The sequence below is a fragment of the Notechis scutatus genome, chromosome 7 (assembly GCF_049901735.1).
Source record: "Notechis scutatus isolate UNSWTSFEM ecotype Mainland chromosome 7, rNotScu1.2, whole genome shotgun sequence".
Taxonomy (NCBI): domain Eukaryota; kingdom Metazoa; phylum Chordata; class Lepidosauria; order Squamata; family Elapidae; genus Notechis; species Notechis scutatus.
The window spans coordinates 15,361,362-15,388,147 of NC_142015.1; the positions used below are offsets into that span (position 1 = coordinate 15,361,362).

General features: G+C 38.5%; 1 protein-coding gene across 7 annotated transcripts in view; it reads right to left on the reverse strand.

Annotated features, from left to right (window-relative positions):
* The window catches only part of PKNOX2 (PBX/knotted 1 homeobox 2), a 276,614-nt gene that overhangs the window by 224,011 nt on the left and 25,817 nt on the right, over window positions 1–26,786 (reverse strand). For all 7 annotated transcript variants that reach the window (XM_087969713.1, XM_087969720.1, XM_087969715.1 and 4 more), the window contains exon 2: window positions 11,913–12,016. The gene's annotated coding sequence lies outside the window, so the exon portion shown is untranslated. The remainder of the gene's footprint in view (window positions 1–11,912; window positions 12,017–26,786) is intronic.

The window sequence follows — 26,786 nt, forward strand, 5'->3', positions numbered from 1 at the left end:
CTTCAAAATAACCTTGCAGTTGCCCAAAGCTATATCAACTTTATAACAAATCAAGGAAACTGCAACCCACACAATATTGTACCGATATAAGTTATCCAATTCAATATTGCTGGGGCTTTTCTATACTGTAGCCCAATGACCTTCCCTCTGTAATCAGGGATGCACTTATAGCAAGATAACAAGAGAGACTCCCTTTCTCATTGAAGATGTCCCTGGGCCTTTGCTGAAATTGAAAGCTGAGAACATGCCATTTTGCAGTGCAGATTTTACAAGGAATCAGCATTCCCAAGTTATCCAACTCTTAATAGAGAAACTGTCTGGTCATTCAAACCAATGGTATTTAAGAATGTTTCCAAAATGATAAGCACTCTGAAATAGCTTATACAAATGCTATATTTATAGTCCAGGCTATAAAGGTTTACTGTGTCAAACTCAACATCTTCACCAATTTATTAGAATTTGTTGATATCTGAGGTTGTATGTGGTTGTTTTTAAGTTTTATGATCTACTCTTGGAATATAATTCAAGGTCCAGGAAAGTTTTCCAGGAAAGATCTTATGAAACAGACTTCAGTCTCTCAAAGATGATTTTTCAAAGGGCAACTGGACTTTTCTTGAAGACGTTTTGTTTCTCATCCAAGAAGCTTCTGGAGAATGGAAGGATGTATATTCCTTGCAGTTATCTGATCATTAGCACTCTCTCTGAGAGCCATGGAGGCCACTGGGAGGTTTATCTGTGTGCTCAGGGTCACCTGAATAGTGCAAATGGGTGTGTGGAACCTGCTTGGAACTGCTGAAAGGACTGTGCTGTAAACAGGATATAGAAAGTCCATTTGCCTTTTGAAAAAGCATCTTTGGGACAACCATGACCTGGAGGACTGAGAATCTTCATAAACTTCAGTCTTCCTGTTTCAGCCAATATCTTACTCCAATGGAATGAAAAACCCACTGGTGTGACATAATGCTAACCAATCAGCATTAACAACATGATCAATCAACAAAGTTGATTTTAATTGTGATTTGTAATGTTACAAAACATGATATTTATCAGCTATGGATAAGCACACTGACTAGTACTAAACATATTTAGGGATCACATTAAAAAAATTCATAAGTAGGCTATACCAGAGGTCTCCAAACTTGGTAACTTTAAGACTTGTGGACTTCAACTCTCAGAATTCCTGAGGAATTATGAGAGTTGAAGTCCACAAGTCTTAAAAGTTGCCAAATTTGGGGATCCCTGGGTTATACTGAAAAAAAGAGACAGGCTGAAGTTAATTTGACATGGTTAAACCAAGTGCTTGCTAGCTTGGAAGAAAATCATTGCTTTCCCTACAAAAGTTACATTAGGACAGGCAGTTGAAATTTATGTAGGATATCATTGTAGTATCAATCCCTTTTCGTGGCTGATGACATCACCTCACACTGTCCTTAAAATTAAATTCTTTCCCTGTATAATTTTTTTTAAAAATCATTGCCTCAGACAGATAGAATAAATTGAATACTACTCAGCTCAAGCAACAGCTAAATAACTGAAGACACACTCTAACTATTCTAATTAATCTTTGTTTGGACTGGATGTTTGAAAGCAAGAGACACAGCTCATCCTTGCACGGTGTGTACAATAAGGCTCTCAAAACATAGGTTTATATTTTATGGTCTTTGTAGACAGGTTTAAAGACCAAGAGATTTTCCTACAGCCCACCTTGAATCTAGAGGTAGGTCTCAACAAGGGATGGGATTCTACCAGTTTGCACCTATTTGCTACAACCGGTTGTTAACATTCTAAGCAGTTCAGAGAACTGGTTGTCAGAAGAAATTACTGGCCTAATCCTATAAGGAAGACAGGAAGGAAACATTCTGGTGTTGCTTACAGAAACTGCCTCTCCATTAACCCTTATTACATTCTTGGCAGGACTAGACTTCCTGTCTCAGGAATGTCTCTGGAGTTTTTTTCCCCCTCCTTTGCTGGTACTTTGCTTGTGTGGAGTGACCATTCAAAGTTATAATGACACTGAAAAAAGTGACTTATGACCATATTTCACACTTACGACTGTTGCAGCATCCCCACAGTCATGAGAGGCCAGGCGAGGAGATGCGTGCCTCGATGTGAGTGATATTGAGTTGGCCACGCCCAGCCAATAACATGACCACCAAGCCACGTCCACCCAGTCACATGACCACCAAGCCACGCCCACCAACTAAGCCACACCCACAGAACTGGTTGTTAAAAATTTGAATCCCACCCCTGGTCTCAACTTATGACACATTTAAGCCCAACATTTCTGTTGCTAAGTGAGACACTTCTTAAATGCATTGTGCCCCATTTTGTGATCTTTTTGCCCCAGTTGTTCAATGAATCATGCCATTGTTAAGTGAATCTGGCTTCCCCCGGTAACTTTGCTTGTCAGAAACCAGCTGGGAAGGTTACAAATGGTGATCACAAGATACTGCAACCATCCTAAACGCATGCCAGTTACCACATACCGAGACCCTAAATGTTAAAACCAGTCATAAGTCCCTTTTTTCACTGCTGTTGTAATTTCAAATGGTCACTAAATGAAGGGTTGCTAAGTCAAGAACTACCTGGACTATCAAGGCCCACATCTAAGATAGAAAAGGCAGAACAATACTAAGAAATCCAGGGACATGATTTCTGCATCTTGGACCTGCAAACAAAGCTTTTATCTATTACATCAAGAAAGAAGACCAAGATTTCTTCATGCTGATAAATGACACATAGAATGATTCCTTGAAAGGAAAATAGGATTGCACCTGCCATTTCTTCTCGTGGTATGTCCAGGAACATGCATAGGCTTGATAGTCAAACCAGCTTAGGACAGTGATTAAAAATAAGCAGGTGGCGGGTAGATCTTTACCAAGCAATCATGCTTTGTGTCTCATCAGTTGCAATAATACAATGTGCCTCCTCCCTGGGCTTAAGAAGCTTCTGGAGTCTCCTCTGCATTTCCAAAATTATCTTTAGGGACTTCCAGGGAGGGTCAGAAATGTCAGCTCTCAGGTGCACAAGAAAAGAAGAGTGGAGTGGAGTGGAATGGAATGGAATAGAATAGAATAGAATAGAATAGAATAGAATAGAATAGAATAGAATAGAATAGAATAGAATAGAATAGAATGGAATGGAATGGAATAGAATAGAATAGAATAGAATAGATAGAATGGAATAGAATAGAATAGAAGAATGGAATAGAATGGAATGGAATGGAATGGAATGGAATGGAATGGAATAGAATAGAATAGAATAGAATAGAATAGAACAGAATAGAATAGAATAGAATAGAATAGAATAGAATAGAATGGAATGGAAATGGAATGGAATGGAATGGAATGGAATGGAAGAAGAATAGAATAGAATAGAATAGAATAGAATAGAATGGAAGAATGGAAGAATAGAATAGAACAGAATAGAATAGAATAGAATAGAATAGAATAGAATTTTATGGAATAGAACAGTGTGATTGGACACAGAAAGAATTTTATGGGCCAAGTGTGTCACTGGTGCATAACTCTCAGTGTGCATACAAACAACAAAGTATATAATCTAAGAAAACTAAGAAAAGCCCAGAAATAAGGGATTACAAAGCAATGGGATTGTATTGCTCTGTAGAAGGGGTGGGGAGTGGGCTTGTTGCTTTACTTGAAGCATTTTGAAGCAACTGAAACACTCTGCCCAGCCCAATTAGGCACAGGTGTGATGATTAGGGGGGAAAACAGATTAAAGAAAAATTGTAAATAATGTTGTGGTTAATTTACATTTATACTTATAAGAGCTGTAAAAGAAAATCAGAAATCATTTCTTTATGTTTCTTTTCTGCATTTTGGTTTCTGTTCTTCTCTTATTCCTTTCCTATTCTTTTTTTCTTTTATCTTTCGCCTTAAAACTTTAACAAACTTTATTTGTGTGTGTGTGTGTGTGTGTGTGATATATTTTGTTTGAAATGAGGATTCCCAATAGGATGACAAGCTCCATGACTTCACCTTGCACTGTCGAAACATCAACTTAATTTTCATCCCCAGCCCTCTGGGCGTTTATGAAAGATTAAAAATGTTCCTTGCTTACTAAACAACTTATTCCCCAGATAAAATAACATCACACTTTCTGTCTGAACCTGACATGCAACCCCATCCTGGGAAGCTTGTCAATACATTCTTGTGAAATGTTTTCAGACCTCACTTTTGAAGCATGGCTTTTGTGAAGCCTTCTCAGACCTTCAACTATGCTCTCCAACATTAAAGGAAAGAACTCAGTAAAGGGGATTTGACAGGAAGAATTATTCAAGATGCATAAGACTCATGCATTTTTAATGCTCATTCTGAACTCTAGAAGTTGAGGTCGGAAGACACATTTGTCTAGGGGAAAAGAAATCAGTTAACTATCTTCTTTTTTCAGTTATGGAGTTGAAAGTACAATTTGCTTCAGACTCCAACAATCTTATTCTACTAATTTGCCTACATTTGATTTGAAGGCTTTATGTTTTATAGTATTATTTCTACAGAAAATAAACCAGCTGATACAGCAGACAATCCAAACTAAAAATTTAGAGGAAACCCTGCAAGTAGGAAAGCATGTATTCCTTTTATATATTTGAAATGTTATGCTTCCAAACTCTGCAGAGGGAGGGGAGGGAAGGAGGGAGGGAGGGAGGGAGGGAGGGAGGGAGGGAAGGAAGGAAGGAAGGAAGGAAGGAAGGAAGGAAGGAAGGAAGGAAAGACATGACAAAGAGGGGTTATTGGTCCTCTCTGAGATTGGTTGTTTTCTTGCAGATGTTTCATTATCCAAACTGGATAACATTATTCTCTGTCAGTAGATGACAAAGACTTTTAAATAATCTGGGACTGAGTGTATTTTCAAACATATGTAATCATGGTAAGGCATTATTAAAATGCTTTCATTAATAAGCCTTTTCTTCTGAACATTAGGAGGGAAAAGCAAGATGGAAACTAATGCTTTGGTGATTTATGACTTGCTGATTGTCAACATGGCAGGAGGTTTTTAAGAGCTAGCAGGGAAGCATTAAAGAAATATTAGTTGATGGAACTGGATCTTAAGTTAACAGAATGATTTCTTAATTCAACTTCTTCACAGGGGACTAAAAGTGTGCACATACAAACACGTGAGTTATATCTCCTAACATCTGACAGAAGATAACAAATGTGTCTGGTTGTCTGCTGTAGAATTGGACAAGGGGAGGAAGAGCAAGGAACAAGGAGGGAAACATCATTAGTCATAGAAGGCAAAACATTGAACTCTACATTCTAATGCTGTTCATCCTCTTGTGCATCCAGAAATCCTCATTCAAAACCAGTAAGAGGATTTACAAAATTTCCAATATATAATAAGCATTTTAGTAGGTTCTTTTTCTCGGTTACATCTTGCTCTTCGAGCAAATGCTGATTGGTTGTTCAAAATGGGTCCTTAGCAGATCCCAAAGATCACAATACCAAGGTTGGCTTAGAATTAAATTTCACAAATATTAAGAGACAAGAACTAGTTCTTTGCATACCAATAGGGATGGAAAATAAAATATCAGATTAGTTATATGGAATTTGCCCATCTGGTAACCCAACTTTCTGCCTTATTTTGACTGTTATTAGTAAACCCTGGTTTAATCCAAGTCCTTTCTATAACTATTTCCATAGCACATGAATTTAAATCTTGATACTAATCAGCAATACAGTATTTGAAGCCTCTAAAAAAAAACCTTGGATCATTAAGTTATCAAATTTTAAACATAGCATTTTTGATATTTCTAGAATAAAGGTACTTTAGATCTACCAAAACTCTTACTGGGGTAAAATACCTGTTTGGGGACTCAAACTTTTCATTGGCCCATGAAAAGCAAAATGGGTAAACAGGGAGATAAGGGAGGTAGGGATCTTTCAGGAATTGTTGAACTACTATTCGCAACATAATTGTCAGGCATGAAGGATCAGGACCATATGTTAAGTTGCAGTGCAGAAGATTTATTGCTCAAGCTTATACACAAGAATCTAATCAACTAGTTCAGTACTAAATCGGCATCAGATAAGGGTCAACAGAATTCAGGACAGATTGGATTGAGACTATTTATGGGAATGTAATGATTCTAAGCTGATGACACACTTAACTCCACCCACCAGCTCTGATTGCTCTTCTCCTACAAATGGCTAGGATTGAGAGAACTATATTTCAGAAATTAAGAAGTGGAAAAGTCACGCAGGGCCTCAAAACTTACCCCTAGAAAGTAGAGTAGTAAAAGGAGAAACAAAGTTTAGAAAGTTTAGAAGTTTATCTGAGGTTATCAGGCCTCAATGCGTTTCAAAATGTTATTGTTTGTTTCTATTTTCAGAATCGGGTGGAGAGATTAGACTTTAAGTTTACCTCGTCTTTCTTCACCTTGTTCTTGTTCAGATGCTTTGAAGTTCGGATCTCTCCTATCCAGGATTATCTATTTTTGAAGACTAATACTTTTGGTCAGCATACGAATGGGAAAAACTGCTCTCTGTAATTCTGATTCTGGATTCACTGATGTAGCCAACAACTGTGGGGAACAAAAATGCCCCTGGGAATGACATTATGTCCTGATGTAGTGTCATTCCCACTGAGACATTCTCAGTAAGGAATGTCCCCAAGCTGCCATTAGTTGCAGTTCCACAGTCTCTGAAGTAGTGGAAAGCACTCTTTAAAAAGCAGTTAAAAAGAAAACAGTACAGCCCACTTAATGATAACCCTCCCTTCCTTCCAAATTAACACTTTTCTACTACCCTGAAATATCAGGGTTGGTTTTTTTTAAATGCAATAAATAAATAATTCAGAAGTCATTTTTTTCTTCTCAGGAATTGATTAAAAAAAACTCTGGCTACTGGGCATCTAAAATAAATAAATTAAATAAAAAGACACAAAACCTCACAACTGAAGAATTAATTTAGCTGAGAATACAAAATCTGGGGTTAGATCAGGGGTTCTCAACTGGGGATGCAAGACGATATTCCAGGGGGTGTGAAAACTTGGGTTTAGAAGTTACAAAATTATAGTGTATACATGCACAATTATATGCATGTAAATATTTACTTTTGTAAGGGGTGCGAGAATGTATCAGAAGCATTCTAGGGGTGAGGGGTGTAGAAAAAGTTGGGAATCCCTGGGTTAGATAAACCAAACTACTCTGTCTTAATGTAAGACAACTTTCATTGTTCACCAAGTTATTTCCTTTACACTTGCAACGATACCTTCTTGTTTTAAATACAAATGTTATGAACAGATTTGCATTTTATTTTTATCAATCCCTTGTGACAGGATGTTGCAAACTGCAAAAATGAAGAAAAAAAACTTTTCTAAAAAGAAAAAAAAAACATCCTTTAAAGGAATGATCTCAGTGTAGAATTTAAATGACTCCTTAATTCAAGAGACCGATTGCCAAGGGGAAAATGTTTCGATAAACACTGATTTTCTCACACAGTGTCCCAGAGATATACTGAGAACTACCTATATCCACCCTGCACAGGGAGGTAAGCATTTATCAGTAATTGGGCATGTTTAAACAAGCATAAAAGGAACTGAATAAGTAATGAGATTATTGCTGTGCCCCTAAAGACTGTAACAAAAGAAACAGAACCATGCTTACTGCACAATGTTGAGTAAGCACAATTTCTCTCTGGTAAAGCTATGTTCATACCATTCTTTCTTTGAATACAAGTAGTTCTTGATTTACAAATGTAATGGAGCCTGAGATTTCCATTCTAAATCATGACAGTTGTACACCCACATGTACAACCTGATTTTGCAACCTTTCTTGCAAAAATCATAAAATGAGTCCATTTGGAGGCTCCTTGGTGCTCTCTGAGCTTGCTTGTTTTCATGCAGACTTTTCATTAACTTAACTAGGTAACATCATCAGTGCTAGTAAGGAGTGCTGTTTGCTCTCAGTTTATACTCTGGTGTGTTGCCTGTCTGGTGGGTGAGAGTGGTCTTGGAGATTCTTTGGTTGGGCTGTTTACTGATGGCTTTTTGGCAGTTTCTCGGTTGGGATATTGCTTACTTGATTGTTGGCCTGAAGTTAACCTTGGAATTAATCTATGCTGATCTGGTGGAGAGGTGCTGGAGTCTTTTTCTCTTTTGTGCTGGTTGATTGTCACTTTTGCATAGTCTATAGATGTTGTTAATGTCTGTATGTCTGTTGATGGATGATTTGTCAGAGACCCAGGCTTCTAGAAATCCCCTGGCATTTTTGGACATGGCCTGGTCTAGGATTGTCATGCCCTTGTCGGAATCTGATTTGGAGGGGGAGGGGGAGGCTGAGCAGCTGACAGGGAGTGGGAGTGTGGCTCCATTGGCTGTGGAGGAAACTGGGAAAGGGCAGAGGCTGGCTGAGCAGAGCAGGGGACAGGGAAATCGGAGGAAGACTCAGGCCCGCCTCCTCTTCATCCTAGGGCACACAGGGAGGAATGGAGAAGGGAGCAACATGAGTTGCATGGCTTTGGGGGGAGGAAAGGGCCCCGATTCCCTTCATTAGCTGCAGCTGGGTTCACAGTGTTTAAAAAGGGAAGCTGCACACAGCAAAGTTGCTAGGAACAAATAGTGAATTATCTGGTATCATTGAGGCTTATCTGGATTCCCGGCATCTTCCCAACTGTGTGTGTTTTGCTGGGCTTTCAAGTCTGCAATTCCTTCTCCTGCCCTGTCAAGTTAATTATTGCAGCGTGGTTTGTGTGGATTTTTATTTACAGTTTGTATGTACTTTGTTTTCAGACTGAAAAAACTGGAGAGTTTTTTTCTCCATCCGAAGGTAACCTGGACATTGGGAGCAAAGTTGGAGGTACTGCTTATTTGACTATGTTGCCTTTGTGCCATGCCCCGGGTCATCACAAGGATTGTCACCTCTTCCCAATTGAAACTATGGTTAAATCTGTCTATATGTTGTGAAAATAAAATGAGTCAATTCATTCCTACAGATATTTTTGCCAGAAACTAGCTGAAAAAGCTGAAAACCAGCCAAAAGTTGTAAACTGCACACTATAAAGTTGTAAACTGCACACTATAAAGACCAACAATGTTTTCAGTGTCTTCTGTAACTGTATGCCCAGATCATTCATCCTTTCATTTTCAAGAATAAATATTCCAACCTTCTATCTTTGACATCTTCACAATTTTTCCAAATAAATCATTCAACATCTTGCGATATTTGGAACAGTCATTAATTCAAATTTGGGGAGCTGGTGGGGGTCCTATTTTCCTCAGGCTCTATTTCACCAATCCTGCAATATACAACTCACTGTAATTTACTGCTGATAGTCTAATGCCTTGATGGCATTAAACATTTATTGATAATAGCTGCTGCTCCCTCTTTATGAGGTTGCCTTAGGGAAGAGGGCCACAGCAGACAGAAGGAGCAAACACTTCAGATATATAACACTGAATTCCCTCTTATCTCTATCTAAGAAAGGGTTTGAAATAAAAGAACTGGAAATCTTTGGCATGAGGTCTTGGCGAGTTACTGACAATCTGAATGAGTAATAGCTCCTGAAAGAAACCAGTGGCTTGAAGTTCCTGAGAGCTATGAACAGCCTATGAACATGCTAACCCATGAGAAAACTAGCAATTATTGTGGCTTTTTTCTGCATAAAAGCCATGGAACAGAAAAGAAGGTGGTAGGATGGCTGGGAGAAAAAAATGTGGCTTTGTTATTTATGACCAGTGATTGCTGCATCAAAAGAAGGACTTACTCTGTACATTTCAAGACAACTGGTCTGGGATTGGACATTTCAAGGAAGAATATTCTGGGTTGATCCATTGGATCAAGGACCCTTTGCTTTTCAGTTGTAAAGTGCACTCATAAAGACTAAGAATAATTTCAGTCTCTCCCATAACTATGTGCCCAGATCATTATGCATCCTTTCAAGGATAAATATTCCAACATTCAATCTTTGGTAAGAGGGACTTAGGCCCTTGAACCAGTTGCAAAGAAATTACTTTTCCCCTGGCTGCAAGGTCAAATACCTTATGATAGTGAGCATCTGGCATAAAATGTTGAGCAGGCTACATTTGTATACCACTTTATCTTATTTATCAGTGTAATTAAAAGCAAACAAATCTTTTACATTTGTATAATAACATGCAGCTGTTAAAAACGAATTCAAATTTCAATTGTGGTTTTTGACACACCTGCTAAATGGCCCTTAATCCAAAAACAGGTGTTCACCATTGCCCTATCCGCTCACTCAATAGCTGCATAAGGCTTTAGGTTTTATCATCCTAATCTATCTTACAAGGTTGTTGATGATAAAAACACATAATGTATGGAAAGTGTATGGCACATTGAAGCCCACTTATTCAAGCATTTTTACTGCTGTACAGTCCAGTCATGGAAATTTGAAGGAGAGGCTTTACATACAATCTGCTTCTTTTGGATGGAAATAGTGACAGTAATACAAATTCCAAAGACATTGTATATGCATGCACTGATTCCCATGCACACAAACATGTTCTGTGACAGAGAGGTAGACAAACATAAATAAGTAAAGAAGCTGCCAAAGAAGGTTGAAAGCCCAGAGAGTTCAATTCTGCCTATGGATCTAGGCTACATTTTAATCTGGCCTTGAAGGTAGAGTTCATCCTTGGGGTATTTTAAACTTCTGAAGTTCACGTTTTATTCCCTAGTGCCAAAGAAGACTGAGGAATTCTTCTCCTGTTCAATGGATTGGTAAGAGACAAAGGTCAATGGAACCTGTCTCGTCTGCAACCTTTAGCCCCACAAAGAAGTGATTTTAAGTGGTCTCTGTGGGATAAGCAACAGCCATGCAGTTTCTGAAGCATCTTCATATTGAAGTTGTAGCAGAGGAGAAGAAAAACACACTATTTGGGGTGCTTGCAATAGGAAAAGGAAGGAGGAGCAGCCCAGTTCTTGAGAGCCAATTTAAATTCCTTGGGGGACATTTCTGTGATGTTATTTCTTTTCTAACTATAGAAAAAGGGCAAGAATTTTATAGTAAGCAAAAATGGGATTTATTATGGAGCAGTGAAGCACTACCAACTTATTCTTGAAACACAGGTAGTCCTCGACTTACAATAATTCCTTTAGTGACCATTCGAAGTTAAGAAAGCACTGGAAAAAATGGTTCTGGGCTATCTGAAAGGTATTAGTATTACTATACAGTTCTTGATTCAAGATTTGAGTCCCTAAAATAACGGTCCTCTCAATATAGTTCCAAACTATCAGTTAACTACTGTTAATTCATAGCCAGAATTGTTATGGTTTATATACAAGCAAAAAAAGATTGATTAGAACCATGGTGGCACAGTGGTTAGAATGAAGTATTGCAGGCTAATTCTGCTGGCTGCCAGCAGTTCGATTCTCACTGACTCAAGGTTAACTCAGCCTTCCATCTTTCCGATGGTTAGTAAAATGAGGATCCAGATTATTGGGAGTAATATGCTGACTCTGTAAACTGCTTAGAGAGGGCTATAAAGCACTGTGAAGTGGTATATATACTATTAAATGCCACATTTTAAAAAAATTCTATGAAAACACGAAGAAACACTGGACACAAGTGAATCCTTATTGCTTCATGGTGGCGCAGTAGTTAGAATGCAGTGTCTGCTGACTGCCAGCTGCCAGAAGTTTAGCAATTCGATTCTCACTGGCTCAAAGTTGATTCAGCCTTCCATCCTTCCGAGATGGGTAAAATGAGGATGCAGATTGTTGGGGGCAATATGCTGATTCTGTAAACCACTTAGAGAGGGCTGTAAAGTACCGTGAAGCAGTATATAAGTCTAAGTGCTATTGCCATTGCTATTAAGTTTAGAATATGCCCTACCTGCACATAGAACTGATTGATGTGGAATAGAGAGGAAAAACATTGCCCACAGACCTAGAAAAGAATGGTTTTTAAATGCAAGCATAAAGATTCACATACCATTCTTGATTGCTTGGCTGGTGGAGAAACACAGCTTGTACTCCTAAACGTATCTTCCAAATCAGAAACATGTGCACTTGTAGGGTGATCAGTAACTCTGCTGTCTGAGGAGAAGAATGAAAGCTTTATTTTAAAAACAACAAATCTATACCCAGGAGCCCAAGAAAGAACACAAACATCTAAAAGGAATTTGGGGAAGATGATAACCAGATAACATATATAGCAAGTGCAACTATATCAGTTCCAGAATTAAGTGCTTAAGCCAGAATTGAAGTGGCATGGAAAGAAGGCCAAAAAGAGAAACAGAATTAAAGGAATTTATTTTTAAATGGAACTCGTTTAACCTCTGAAATTTGTAAATTTCGTAAATTTTGCAAAAGTTGTTGGCTGTATTGTTAGTAAGGCACTTTACAAGGATAAACTGTATACACAAATGTATGTTGAAGGATAAAATGTATATAAAAATGGTGAATATTTAAAAATATTTAAATGCAAATTTCAGTTTGGAAAATTAAAAAAAAAGGGAAGGGGCATGACAAACATATGTGAAATTATCAGGGGCACAAAAGTTTAACCCGTTCTTCCCCAGTCCAATAATCCCAAGAGTTGGGAGGTGAGATTCTCACAACTGGGAGGGAACAAAAGATTGAGGTAGGCAGCCATACCAGCATCTTCATATTCCAAGTTTGGATCCAACCCAAAAAAGCATTTTCCATTCAAGAAAATCTGCATAAGCAGATTGAGAGGAATCTCAAAGCGTTCAAAAATGTAACGCTAACTTCATCACTGAAAAATTAAAAAGGGGAGGGGCCTAAATAATGTAATACAAGTAGTACTTGACTTACAACAGTTCATTTAGTGACTGTTCAATGTTACAACAGCACTGGAAAAAGTGACTTATGACCATTTTTCACACTGGAGATTGCTGCAGCATCCCCATGCTTACGTGATCAAAATTCAGATGCTTGGCAATTGACTCATATTTATGACAGTTGCCGTGTCCCAGGGATCATGTGATTCCCTCTTACAATCTTCTGACAAGCAAGATCAGTGGGATAGACAGATTCATTTACTAACAACTGCAGTGATTCGCTTAACAATCGTGGCCAAAAAAAAAGGCATAAATGGGGTAAAATTCATTTAACAACAGAAATTTTGGGCTCAATCGTGAGGACTGCCTGCACATATTGACCAGCAATGATTACTTTGGGGGAGAGTAGAAATAATATTTTCTGGAAGACAATATTCCTGACCTCCTGAAGAAGAAGATGAATACTGCCACTATAACATCCTATTAAATGTCAAATGGAAACATGGGGCTGCGCTCAAAATAAGGAGCATCTGGTAAAGCTATTTTTAAAAAGGCTCTGTTAACTTAGCTGAAAAACAGTTATTTATTAGAGTATTTGCATCCTCTAGCCACTGAATAACTAACAGTGGAACGTGAATTTTGAAGTGTGCACTATTAATCATTTTTAATGACTTGTTCTGATTTGGTCCAAATCCCCACAAATTATTTTACTTTAGAATACTTGTAAAATAACACGATTAGAAGGGCAAGAATAAATCCTAAGACTTACTCTCTCCTTGGCAGCTATTCATTAGAAATTCAATTACATAGGTTCGCAAATTGGCACCTGAATTTATTTATGTTTTTTTTAAATCGGTTGAACTGCCTGGTTATTAGTTAATAAGTCTTGGGGGAAGGTGTTGTTTGCATATCCAAATTTGAAACAAAACCTTGCTACCCTATCTCAAAAATTGCAATTGGCTTTACAATAACCAATAAATAAATAAAGGCTGGGATGACACTAGCTTTAGGAAGTAAACCCCATCTTTAGAATTATCTACCTCAAACAAGGTTTAGTGAGCTGAGCTCACTATTTACTATCATTTCCACAGAATCACTGCATGATGAAATATAGACACGTTCTACAGTCAACCCATAGAAAGAGATGGATGCTTTGGATCAGTGGCCCTAATCTTTTGGGCACCAGGGACCAGTTCCGTGGTTTTTCTGTGGACCAGAGGGGGTATGGTTTTGTTTACTGCCTGCATCCCACAGATGGAGCTTTGCTTTTCTGGCATGCTGCGGACCACTGCCAACCCATCGACTGGGGGGTTGGGGACTCCTGCTTTAGATGACAAAAAGTTGGCAGAGGGACGAAGTAAAGTTGAAATTTAGAGTTGAGGAAATTGCACAGTTTAAGTGCCATCTTTTAAACTTGCTTCCAGCTATTGCAATCTCCCATCCTGGATGGGATACTCCAAAAAGCTTTGGAAATAACTTTGAAACAGACTCACAGCAGTCCCTATATTGGACAGGTCCCCAGGCTTATCTCAAAAAACTTAACACACAAATGTTATTTCACTACTAACATGGGCAACATCCTGCCCACACGCTTTTATCCTTCTTGGTGACTTCAATCTACCTCATATTAACTGGACCCTAAATGAATGTAAAACTGAACCCATACATGCAACTTTCTATAATGCTGTAACAAATCTGGGACTGGAACAACTAGTAACCAACAATACTAGACTTAACAACTGCCTCGATCCCATCTTCTGCAGTAGTTTGAACTCAATTTATGGAATACAAATTAAAGAACCCTTTTCCAACAGTGACCACAACATGATTGACTTTTGTCTCAACATAAAAAAAATCACAAAAATCCGCACAAAAATCATCACAACAATGTGATCCCCAATTACAACTTCAAAAAAGGTAACTATGATTTTATAGACAATGATCTCTCATCACTTGATTGGCAATCCCTATTCACTGGATACAATACTGTTGAAGACCATTATAACATATTTTTACTTGAAGTCAAAAGAGTCATCAAACTATATGTACCAATAACAACTCCCAAAACCAGAAAAAACAGATAACCCATAACAATAAGGAAGCTTCAATCCAAAAAAAGATCACTTTGGTGGAAAAACAAATCTGGTCACGTTGCCAACTTCAAAAGCTGATACAAAAATTTATGTTACCAGATAAAGACTGAATGCATCCATTATCACATTAAACAAGAGGAAAACCTTCTATGCACCAATTCCACCCACACTTTCTACAATTTTGTAAACAGCAAACTAAAAGACTCAAGGTCCATCCCACCCCTGAAAAGACCTAATGGTAAAGACTGCAACGACAACACCATCAAAGCCAACCTCTTTAACACATTCTTTGGCTCAGTATTTGTAAACAGCAATGGATCATGCCCAGTATTTCCTAGTCGAACCACAGACAACTACAATGATCTAATACATATCGGTTTTACAGAAGACTATGTTGAAAAAGCACTACGCAATCTAAGACCATCTCTATCTACTGGACTGGATGGAATATGTGTCTACTTCTTTAAAAAGCTACCCACTGCCATAGCCGAACCTTTAAGCATAATCTTTGAAAAATCTTTCAGGACCAGCTCCTTGTCAAACCTATGGTCACAAGCCACAGTCATCCCCATCTTCAAAAAGGGAGACCACAGTCTAGTTGAAAATTACAGACCAATCTCTTTATGCTGTGTCACCTGTAAAGTCATGGAATCAATTATTAATCAATCCATTGTTCTCCACTTAGAGACAAAGAACCTACTAAACAATTTGATTTCAGAAAAAAACTATCCTGTAATCTGCAACTCTTACACTGCAAAAACATTTGGACTACACAACTCAATCAGGGCAAAGCAATAGATGCAATCTACATAGACTTCTGTAAAGCCTTCAATTCAGTGGTACACGAAAAACTACTACTAAAACTAAATTCTCAAGCCATATAAAAAATAAAGGTTGTAATGATGAACTCCGAGTCCTTAAGAATTCACATGCTTCAGCAGGCAAATGGAATGTAAATCACTTTTCTATGTATGCCACAACTGTCTTAACCCCCTTAAAAATGCATTTATTACATAAACACTCATCCTTCCCTTCTTCATTTAACTAATTAAATTAATACAAAGATGGTCTTGTTGAGAACTCCAATATCTTTGTGTGTGCTTTCCTTCTCCTCCCGCTCCCTCCTTCCCTCCCTCCCTCTCTCTCTTAAAGCCAGTCAGCAAACAGGAAACAAAGGGTTTAATTCTGTCTGGTTTCATGAAGAGTTCTGTATGTCAGTAGCTGGAAGCCAGCCAGTTCCTTGGACCAGCCATGACAGAGGTTGTTAGTGGGGAACCCTCCCTCCCAAACTCCTGAGGTTTTTTTTTAAGACAAATAAATAAATATTTTGGAGCAAGTACATCATCAGCAAAAAGAAAAGCAGCTTGTGAACCAGCTCCAAATACCAGCTCAGCAGGGAACTGGCAAAGTGAAATATCAAACCTGAAAGACAAACAAACAAATGCACAAGCAAAGTATGACGAACAGAAGAATGAGGATTAATTTGAGTTCAATATGGTATCTGCCACTTATCTCGAGAGGTGAGGGGGTTTGCTAAAAGCACACCACCTTCCATTATTCAAGGAAAAGCAAAAATTATAATTTGCTGTGCTCCTAGAGGGCCTGGTTTAAGCTATTAAACTGACAAATATGTCCAACAGAATTCTCCTTCTCTGCTTGCTATTCCTGAGCCCCCCTCTCCATCCATCCTCAGGCGAGTTAAACCAGACATTTGTTTCAGATGCTTGGCGCTGCTCACAACACACCTCTGCATCATCGAGGTTATTTGTGGAACAAAGGTGAGGTGTGCATTTGAGGAGGTGCAAATTATTAGTGCAATAATAAGAATTATGACTCCCAGAATTTACTGGAGACAGGAAAATGACCCTATTTGAGATGAATTTTTCCCTGCTTAAAAGAAGATTAGGTAGAAAAAATAACTCATCTGCACACAGTACTGTACTGTCAATGAATATAAAACACACATAACCCTCCTCAAATGCACATGCATGTGCACATGGAGAGAGAGAGAGAGAGAGAGAGAGAGAGAGAAATTAAATCACAAGTCTATTTAGTCTGTTCTATCTTACATCAACCTTTGGAAGATCTGAAAGACCAAGTCAAGGACAGATTGGCATAAAGAATATTTATGTGGTTCTAAAAACTGACAATGACTTGATGGCATGTAGTTAACCAATCAATAAATAAATTTTACATTGAGGCACAGAATTTGTGTTCTCCCAAAGTCCCTCCAAGTGTTGCCACTTAATTGTAGTCTCTTTTTTAATGGATTGATATTACATAGATAGCAATCATACTAAAATTAACTTGTTTACATAGAATTAATATGTTTAAAATTAAATGAAGCTAGAGGAGGGGACATTCTCTGGAACCGCATTCCCCTCCCCCCAAAGATAAGGACAGTGCCCTTTCTCTCAGAGAGGTCTAGAAAGCTTTTAAAACCTGGCATTCGTCCCAAGACTGGGATTAATGTATGATTGTATATTTTGGGAAGAGAGCAGCTGTTTTGATTGATTCATGTTGCTTTTAGTTTGGACAGTCTATATCATTTTATATTTGAAGTGTTTTTATGGACGTTTTGGTTTTGTACACCGCACTGAATCCATTGGAGCTGGGTGGCTACAATAAATGTGAATAAATAAAGTGTTACTCAAGTGTTAAATGTGGCCCTTAATTTGACAAAAAATGTGCAACTCTTTTTTATACTATTTTTGCCCACAACTTGGTGCTTTTCCTCTGGGCTTCAACTCCCAAAAAGTACAGGCAGTCCTCGACGTATAACCGTCAGTGAATCCAGAATTATGGTCATAAGTTGTGGCGTTAAGTTGTTAAGTTGTGGCCACGACTGATTTTACAACCTTTTTTTCAGCAGTCATTAAGTCAATGGCATGGTCATTAAGCGAACCCCTTTTTTTCAATGTGTGGTGTTTTGTTTTTTTCTAAACTGGAAATCCAAAAAGCAAAAATTGCAGTCTAGGGGAACAGCACAAATGGCTGTAAGTGCGAGCCAACTGCAAAGCGTCCAAAATATGAGGAACGCCATTGTAACTTTGAACAGACACTAAGTGACCAGTTGTTAAACGAGGACTGACCCATATGGAATGGTTGAAGTCTCAAATTCTGGCCTGCAGAATGTATTTGTTCTTGGGAAGAAGTGTTTCCCAACTTTTCAGTTTTTCCATCTGTACAACATTATATCACAAAACAATAGTTTTTTGTAGCTGTGATTCTAAGATAAAGTTACTAGGAAGTAGCGTTTCATTCACTGTTTGACAACCTTGATTAATTGGTAGGAAAAAAAGCCTTTTTTTTCCTATTTTGGATAAGAGCTTGTCTTGAAAATTTCCATAGCAGTTTTCCCAGTAAGAGCTGCAGTAGACTGCAAGATTATGCCAAGAAGTCAACTTATTTTCCTGACGAAGGTTCCTGTATCATTCCTCCTGCAAAAAGTAAGACTATGTGAAAAGATCAGATCAAAGGCCCTCTTACTCCAGCATTTTATTTCTCACTGTCCCCAGATGATTCTGTCGTTTCCAGCAAGGGGTCTCTACAAGTTGGCCAGGAGGTGACATGGAAGGGTTTTATTTGTTTGTTTAATGGGTTTCTATGCTGCCCATCTCACAAATCTGGGCAGCTTACAAGATAATAAAAGCTAACAAGTGTGAAAAACAATTAAAGTAGAATACAAAGCTAAACATTAAAATTAAAAACCAAGCTGATGGTAGCCTGGTAGTGAGAATCTTCTCTATTCCATCAGACACCATAGTGGCCAAGATTTTGGGCTCTTCCAGAAGGCCAGGACTGCTGGGGTGGATCTCACCTCCAATGGGAAAATATTACAGAGGAGGGGGAGGGGGGCACAGCAGAAAACACACCTTACCAGCCAAAATTCTTTGGCCTTAAGGGAGCTAAATTAGACCATTCTACTGGTTAGTTCCAAGGGTGTAGGCGCTTCCTTAGATACCATGGACCATGGTTGTCTCCACAATATGTATAATAGAATCAAGGGGGAGGGGAAGGAGCTGCAGAAAGTGACCTGGGATGGACTCACCTTGATTTCTGTTTGCAGAGTTAGATTTGCATAGCTTATCCAAATTCTTCTTCTTCTTTCCTCTTTCTTATTACCTGTCTCCTTATCTTCTTATGACTATAACTTTGTGCTTGATTCTTACAATTTATTGTAATATTTATATTGTTTTATTTAGTATACTAGTATTATTTATGTTGATTGCTTATTTGGTATCCTATGACTAAGTGTTATATCTTATGGTTTATGATGAATGTATTTTTCTGATGACTATGATCATGATTTGTCACTTATTGCTTGTATGTACACTGAGAGTTTATGCACAAATCACACTTGGCCAATAAAGAATTCTATTCTATTCTATCCTATTCCATTTTTCAAAAAAAATCCATTGCAGCAATAATTCCATGTAGAAATAAGAGATGAAAAGATATATATATAAGAAATATATAAGATATATATATATATAAGAAAACAAATACACACACACACACACACACACACACACACACACACACACACACACACATTATACTGCCTTTCAAATTCAGATTGTGTCAACACAGATGCATGGTCTAATACAGGAATAGAGATCAGTCACAGTTAGGGCTGGTTATTGGCTTGGCTTCTGTTATTTATTTTGCTTTTCCTGGGGATTGTTAATAGGCTTTAAACAATAAAAAAGTTGGATTACTTTTTCTTACTTTCCCTTCTGCTATTTGCCTCCCTTTATATTCATTCCCTTTTTACCAGTTCCCCATCTCTCACAGGAGCCATTCTCCACTGTTGAGTTGACTTGCTATCAACCCACCCTGGAAAGGAAAACACTCCATGACATTTGCTATTCTCATTGCCGATACCTATCCTGACTCTATTGCTTGTATTCCCACGTTGCTGACAGTCACTGATTCCCCCCCCTTCCCCCATGGAATTGTGTGAAAAAGCTTACAGACTTTATGGGTTGAGGTTATGGATGGCCAGTATTGGATGCGCTTCAAGACGGTACAGCTAATGAGATCTTAAAGGCTAGGACAAGGTAAGGACAGCATCAAGGGACAAGTGGAAAATAAATATTGCCAGGGCATCTTTGTGCCACAGTTAAATGCATGGAGACACAGTCATGGAATAAAAAATACTGCTGACATTGGAGCAAGCAGCAAAGAAGATAAATTTTGGGAAAGACTGAAAAGAAAATCATATTAAGTAAAAAAGGACTAGCAACAACCATGACATTTTAACATAATAATCATTCTTTAGACATCTAAGAAAATCAGCATTCAGTGCTTCTGGCTCTACTATAGCTTATGCCTTAACAAAGGAGAAAAATAACCTACATTTTAAAACTGTCTGGAGGTAAGTAGAAAAATACGTTGGCAATTCAGGTAGTCATCGACTTACAACTACAACTGAGCCCAAAGTTTCTGTTGCTAAACAAAACAGTTAATAAGTGAGTTTTGCCCCATTTTATGACCTTTCTTGACACTGTTGTTAAGTGAATCACTGCAGTTGTTAAGTGAGTAACACAATAGTTAAATGAATCTGGCTTTCCCATTGACTTTGCTTCTCAGAAGGTCACAGGAGTTGATCACATGATTCCCAAGACACTGCAACCGTCATAAATATGAGTCAGTTGCAACACATTCAAATTTTGATCATGTGACCAAGAGGATGCTGCGATGGTCGTAAATGTGAAAAACAGTCATAAGTCACTTTTTTCACTGCTGTTTAACTTTGAATAGTCACTAAATAAACTGTTGTAAGTCAAGGAATACCTGTACTATCAAACAGAATAACCACCAGCAAACACACAAATTTAAAATCCAGATCAGTTGGGAATCTCCAGCAGTCTTTTCTGTCAAGAAAGATTAGAAAAGGTGATGTCTACAGGAGCTTTAAGAAGCATCTTTACATTGATGCATTGATGCCTAAAATACTTCTATTTTGTGGATTTTGTGTGCATTTATTGATTAAAAGCTGCTGCCCTTTTTGAAGGAGAAAGAAAAAAATCTGTTGCCAAAAATCTGAATTTTGACCACATGACTATAGAAATGCTACAATGGTCCTAAGTGTGAAAAAAGACTACAAGTCACTTTTTTCAGTGGCACTGTAGCTTTGATCACTTCAGTCAGGAACATTCACAAAATGAACTGTTGTATGTTGAGGACTATATATCATAAGTGCACCAGGTAGTTATTACCAAAGGCACCCCATCCCTTCCTTTCCCACCACAACTGCAATATGCAGAAGATATTTATCCTTTATACTCTCCAGCATTGTTTCTAAGCAGAGTATCTCCACTATTTGTATTTCCAATATTTGAGGGGCTCCTACAAAGACGAGGGAGTCAAACTATTTTCCAAAGCACCAAAAGGCAAGGCAAGAAACAATGATTGAAAACTAACCAAGGAGAGAAGCAATTTAGAATTAAGGAGGAATTTCCTAACGGTGAGAGCAACTGACCAATGGAACAGGTTGGCTTCAGAAGTTGTGGGTGCTCAACAACTGAATGAAAAACTGCTGGTGACCTTCTACCGCTGCACCATAGAGAGTATCTTAACTTACTGCGCCTCTGTATGGTTTGCCCAATTGCACAGGAGCAGATAGGAAAGCACTCCAGAGGGTTAATGTCATTGCCCAGAAGATCATGGGTTGCCTTCTCCCCTCTTTGGAAGAGCTTTATAGCTCCCGCTGCCTTATGAAAGTTCAAAACATTCTCAAAGATCCATGTCATCCTGGGCACCCTTTTTTTGAACTATTACCATCTGGCAGATGGTACAGAATAATAAAAACAAGGACAAATAGGCTGAAAAAAAGCTTCTATCCCAGGGCAGTAGCTCTTTTGAATTCTGCTGGATAGTGCAGTGTTGGTGCGGTGTTGGGGTTTTTTGGTTCAATGTGTGGAGTGTGAAGGATGTGTGTTTGTGTGTATTTTTTATGGTCATGATGTGCCCTGAAGATGGTGTTTGATTTCGTTGTACAAGGTGCAATGACAATAAAGTAAACTAAACTAAACTGCATCACTGGAGGCTTTCAAGAAGACACTTGGACAACTATTTGTCTGAAATGGTGAAGGGTCTCCTGCTCGGGCAGGGGTTTGGACTAAAAGACCTCTGAGGTCCCTTCCAACTCTATTATTCTATACTCAGAGTGGCACTCAAATTACACTTCTACTGTTTTTGCAAAGGTGACTATTAAAAGACATATTGGCTGGGACAGAAAAAAAATAAATAGGGAGAAAGAGAAGGAAAGAAAATATAGGAGCCCCTCCTCCTGACAAAAAGAAAACAACTTTGAGAGCATCCTGCACTGCAGGTGCTCGTTCTCAATCCTTCGCATAAAAGCGCTGACTTTGTTTTCACTTCTAAAAATAAAGGGTTGGTGACTTGAGAAGATCAAACAGGGACAGTCTTTCTTCTCGCTAACTCACAGCATTGAACAACTCGCGTCCCCCTACAGAGAAAGCGTGCCGGCAGAATCGGAGCAATTGACTTAAGCCCAAAATGAAAAGGCCCCCCATCTGGAAGGGGCGGTGTGTGTACAGCGCTCATCTGGGGGCCTGTTTTGCAGTAATAGGCCACTCTATGCAGAGACTGCTCTGCCTCGTGCCACATTTCACAACAATGGAACTTCGTGGCTCCCACCTCAACGACGCCTTTCAAAGTCACAGCCTGCCGGGATCCCAACTCGACAAGATCATAGACTAGAGATGGTGCACTAAGCTCCTCGAAGAGTACAATTAATTCTGAGTGAAAAGCTTTCCGTAATTCGCACAGAGATAAAAGCAGAACTATCCCCAGGAATATCAACCTGGATGGGGAGAAATGGTCTTCCTGTAGAGCAAAATCCAAACAGAAATGGTTATGGGGAAGGAAACAATATGGTGACCTACCTTGAGAAAACCTTGGCTGCATTCCAGCTATTTTACTAGCTTTATTAGGAAGCTAGATTGTTCGCTTAAGTACCCTCTAGTGTAAGAACTTTATTTGGTATTAATTCTCAGTGGAGCCTCTGTTCCAAAATTCTGAAAGAAGCTGGGGTTCAGGCATTGGTGGGATGGGGGTGAGCAGAGAAAACTCAACCTGTGCCCCAACAGCTTCCTTCTTTAGAAAGAAGTTTTTGAAGCTATGAACCCTGGAAGACGAAGAAGGGGGCTGCAAAAGGCTTTTTATGTGAGATTGTGGGGGGGGAGGAGAGAGAGAGAGAGAGAGAGATGGAAAAGGATAGCAATCACATCATAAATGTATAATATCTGATAGCAGGGAGCATTTCCTAATGGAGAGGACTATTATTAGATGGTGGAATTGGCCACCCAAGAAAAACAGTGAGAACCCTGTTGCTAAAGAAATAGGACATCAAGGTCTACAGTACTTCGAGCTATAAGAAAATTAAACACTATAGAGGGGATTAGGATTTTTTTCTCTTTCTGATTTGCCTCCATCTCTCGGAATGCTTGGATCACAAGATAGCTAGGTTTGCACAACAGACCAAAATGAGGGTGAGTACGTAATAGGGGAGTAGGTTGTGTAACTTCAATCATGCCTAATATTACTTGGTTGCTTGTGCACAGCATGCTGAAGTGAGCACAGCCACTGCATTGTTAGTGTGGGTTTGGCATGTTGTGTGAAGTGCTGGGCACAAAGAATTGGGATCTTTTGTAAAGTGGTAGCATAGAAGATTTATTCAAATTTATACACAAGAATCTAGTCAACTAACTAAATCGGTGCTAGATGAGAATCAATGGAATTCAAGGGAGGCTGAAATTGGATCTCTTGTGGCAATGCAAGGACTCTAAACTGATGATGCATTTAACTCTTCAACTCTGCCTGATCTTCTCCGACATGAAATCAGCCATTGGGAGAAATTGTCATTTTATAAACCCAAGCTTTTCTTCCATTGAAATTGGGATGCAACCTAAAGGAAATCCGCAAGATTCAGTGCTTGGCACATTTAATTCAAATAGCTGATTGCTAATCATATTGGTTACCCCAAAATGATAAGTGTGAGCATAATGTTTACATCTCTAGAAATGTTTTCTGTGCCTTTGCTAAGGATAATTTTATGAAAGTTTTAATTGTTGCTTTACCTACCCAAAGGACGTGTAGTTACCTTGACTGATTCTATTCACTCATTTCATCAGATTCTTTGTAATTCCAGGTGCTCAAGGCCATAGATGAAAATCCAACAAACAAATTAAAAACAACAATCCAACTATAAAGCAAGATTAATTAGGCCACTGTGAGATACTTGCATAATAGCAATCCTAGCTATTGTTTAAAAGGAGGTTTTTAGCTCTTTCAGTCAGAACTAAAGAAATTCTTAGATGAGAAGCAAAAAGTCTTCAAGGAAAAAAACTAGGAAACTCCAGCTGCCTTTTGAAAAAGCACCTTTGGTTTTTTTAGTCATCTCGAGCTATGGTTCACCATGCCAGATTCACAAAAGAACAAGGGAAGAGACCCAAAGATGTCATAGTCACATATGCAACTCTACAGACCACAATTGAGTTCATATATTGCTTTACCCACAATGATCTTATTTGCTTTTGGTTGAACCTATTGTAAGAACCTAGCTGTTATGATTCTCAAACCAATATGTGTTATGCAAACATGGCCAATGAAGATTTTTGTTTAACAAACAATGATTAAGCAAACCATAACTTAATATAAGACAGCCATATGTTTGAGAAATGTGTCTGATAGGCAGTCAAATGAGAAAATCTTTAATTAAAGATTTTAAAAGCTTGCCTACAGATTGCTGCAGGCAGCCAAGAATTAGATGATGACAAACAAACAAACCCCTCAGAAACTAAAGGGTTGAAGTTAGTTTTGTGGCTACTAGAGAATATTTACTTTCTTGTGTCCACCAAACTCACTTTGGGATTATGGTTTCATGATGAAAAATGGGTAACAGGTTTATATACAGGTAGTCCTTGACTTATGACCACAGCCCAAAACTTATGTGATAAATTTGTTAAGTACATTTTGTCCCATTTTACGGCCTTCCTTGCCACAGTTGTTAAGTGAAACACTGCAGTTGTTAAAATAGTAACACAGCTGTTAAGGGAATCTGACTTCCCTATTGACTTTGCTTGTCAGAGGGTCACAAAACAAGGTCCTGATCCCTTTCATTAGTTGCACCTGGGAGAACAGGATATAAGAAGGGCGTTTGCACACAGCACCTTGTTGGAAGCAAAGCATGCATTATCTTTGTTGAGGCTTATCTGGGTTTTGGCTGCTTCGTTATCTTTTGGAAGTCAGCAATTTATTATCCTGTCCTGTCCTGTAAGTTACTTCAGCGTGGCTTGTATTGGTTTTTTTGTTTCTAATTTATCTATACTTTGGGTTCGGACTGCATTTCTTCCCTTTGTAGACTGTTTTTGGGAGAGTTTGATCTCCAGCCAAGGATAACTGGACGTTGGGGGCCAAGTTGGAGGTATTAAAGGGACTTTACCTATTTTTGTGACTTAACTGCTTTTGCGCCATGCCCCGGGTCATCACATTCAATCTTGCTTTCGAACTTTACTCACTGCAAATTGCCATCAACAAGAAAAGCCAAAAATAGTTGATATTGGCTTAGCCTGTGTGAGTCCAGCCACTGTGGTTTGTAAATGAATATTGACCAGACTCAACCAAACTGACTTTATTCAATAAGCCATGGTCAGACCATGTCTTAAAATAATGAGTGAACCCAGACCATATACAGATTATACAATCTAAGCTTCACTTTGTCTGCAAACTCATATTGGAAGACAACTACACAGCCAGTTGCTCATATATATAAGTAAGAGCTAGAATCAAAACAGCCCCATGATCCATAGATAGATGATTCCAATTCAATTCCCAAAATCTTTAGGAAGGGCTGGGAAGATTCTTCCCTGCCTGTTGAGTAAACAACAACGGAATGAAAAACTGCTGATGACTTTCTACCACTGCGCCATGGAGAGTATCTTAACTTACTGCACCTGTGTCTGGTTTGCCAATTTGCATAGGGGCAGATAGGAAAGCACTCCAGAGAGTTAACGTCATTGCCCAGAAGATCATTGGTTGCCCTCTCCCCTCTTTGGAAGAGCCTTATAGCTCCCGCTGCCTTATGAAAGTTCAAAACATTCTCAAAGATCCATCTCATCCTGGGCATCCTTTTTTTGAACTATTACCATCTGGCAGACGGTGCAGGATAATAAAAACAAAGACAAATAGGCTGAAAAACAGCTTCTATCCCAGGGCAGTAGCTCTTTTGAATTCTACTGTATAGTGCAATATTAATGCAATATCAGGGGTCTTCAATTCAATTGTATAGAATGTGAAGGATGTGTATTTGTGTTTATTTTCATAGTCATAAAGTACACTGAAGATGATATTTAGTTTCATTGTATGAGGCGCAATGACAATAAAGTAAACTATATGCTAATAATAGCTTATTGAAAGACACCCCCATCACCTGAATTCGTACAATATATTAGATTAGATTATAAAACACATTAGATTATAAAGCAGTTAGAACAATCAGTGGGATGACTTGCCTCCAGAAATTGTTGGTGCTCCAACACTGGAGGTTTTAAAGAAGAGATTGGATATTACAACCATTTGTCTGAAATTGTATAGGGTTTCCTGCTTGAACAGGGGTTGGACTAGAAGACCTCCAAGGTCCCTGTTTTTCTGTTATTCAAAACAATATCAGAACAATTGGATTTTCACAACACATTAAGCTGATCCACAGTGAAACAAACTGCAGTGGGATATGGGGCCATATAAAGCCAGAATCCAAACACTGCTGAGTTATTAGCAGTAGTGATTAGTAATAAAGATAATATTGATGGTTTGCCGTTCTTGCAGAGATTCTTTCCCTTTCTTATACACTACCACAATAAGAAACTAATCTGAACCTACAAACATGAAAATAAATTATTGTTGGAAGATGCAAAGGTCCAATAATGTTATCTGTGTTCA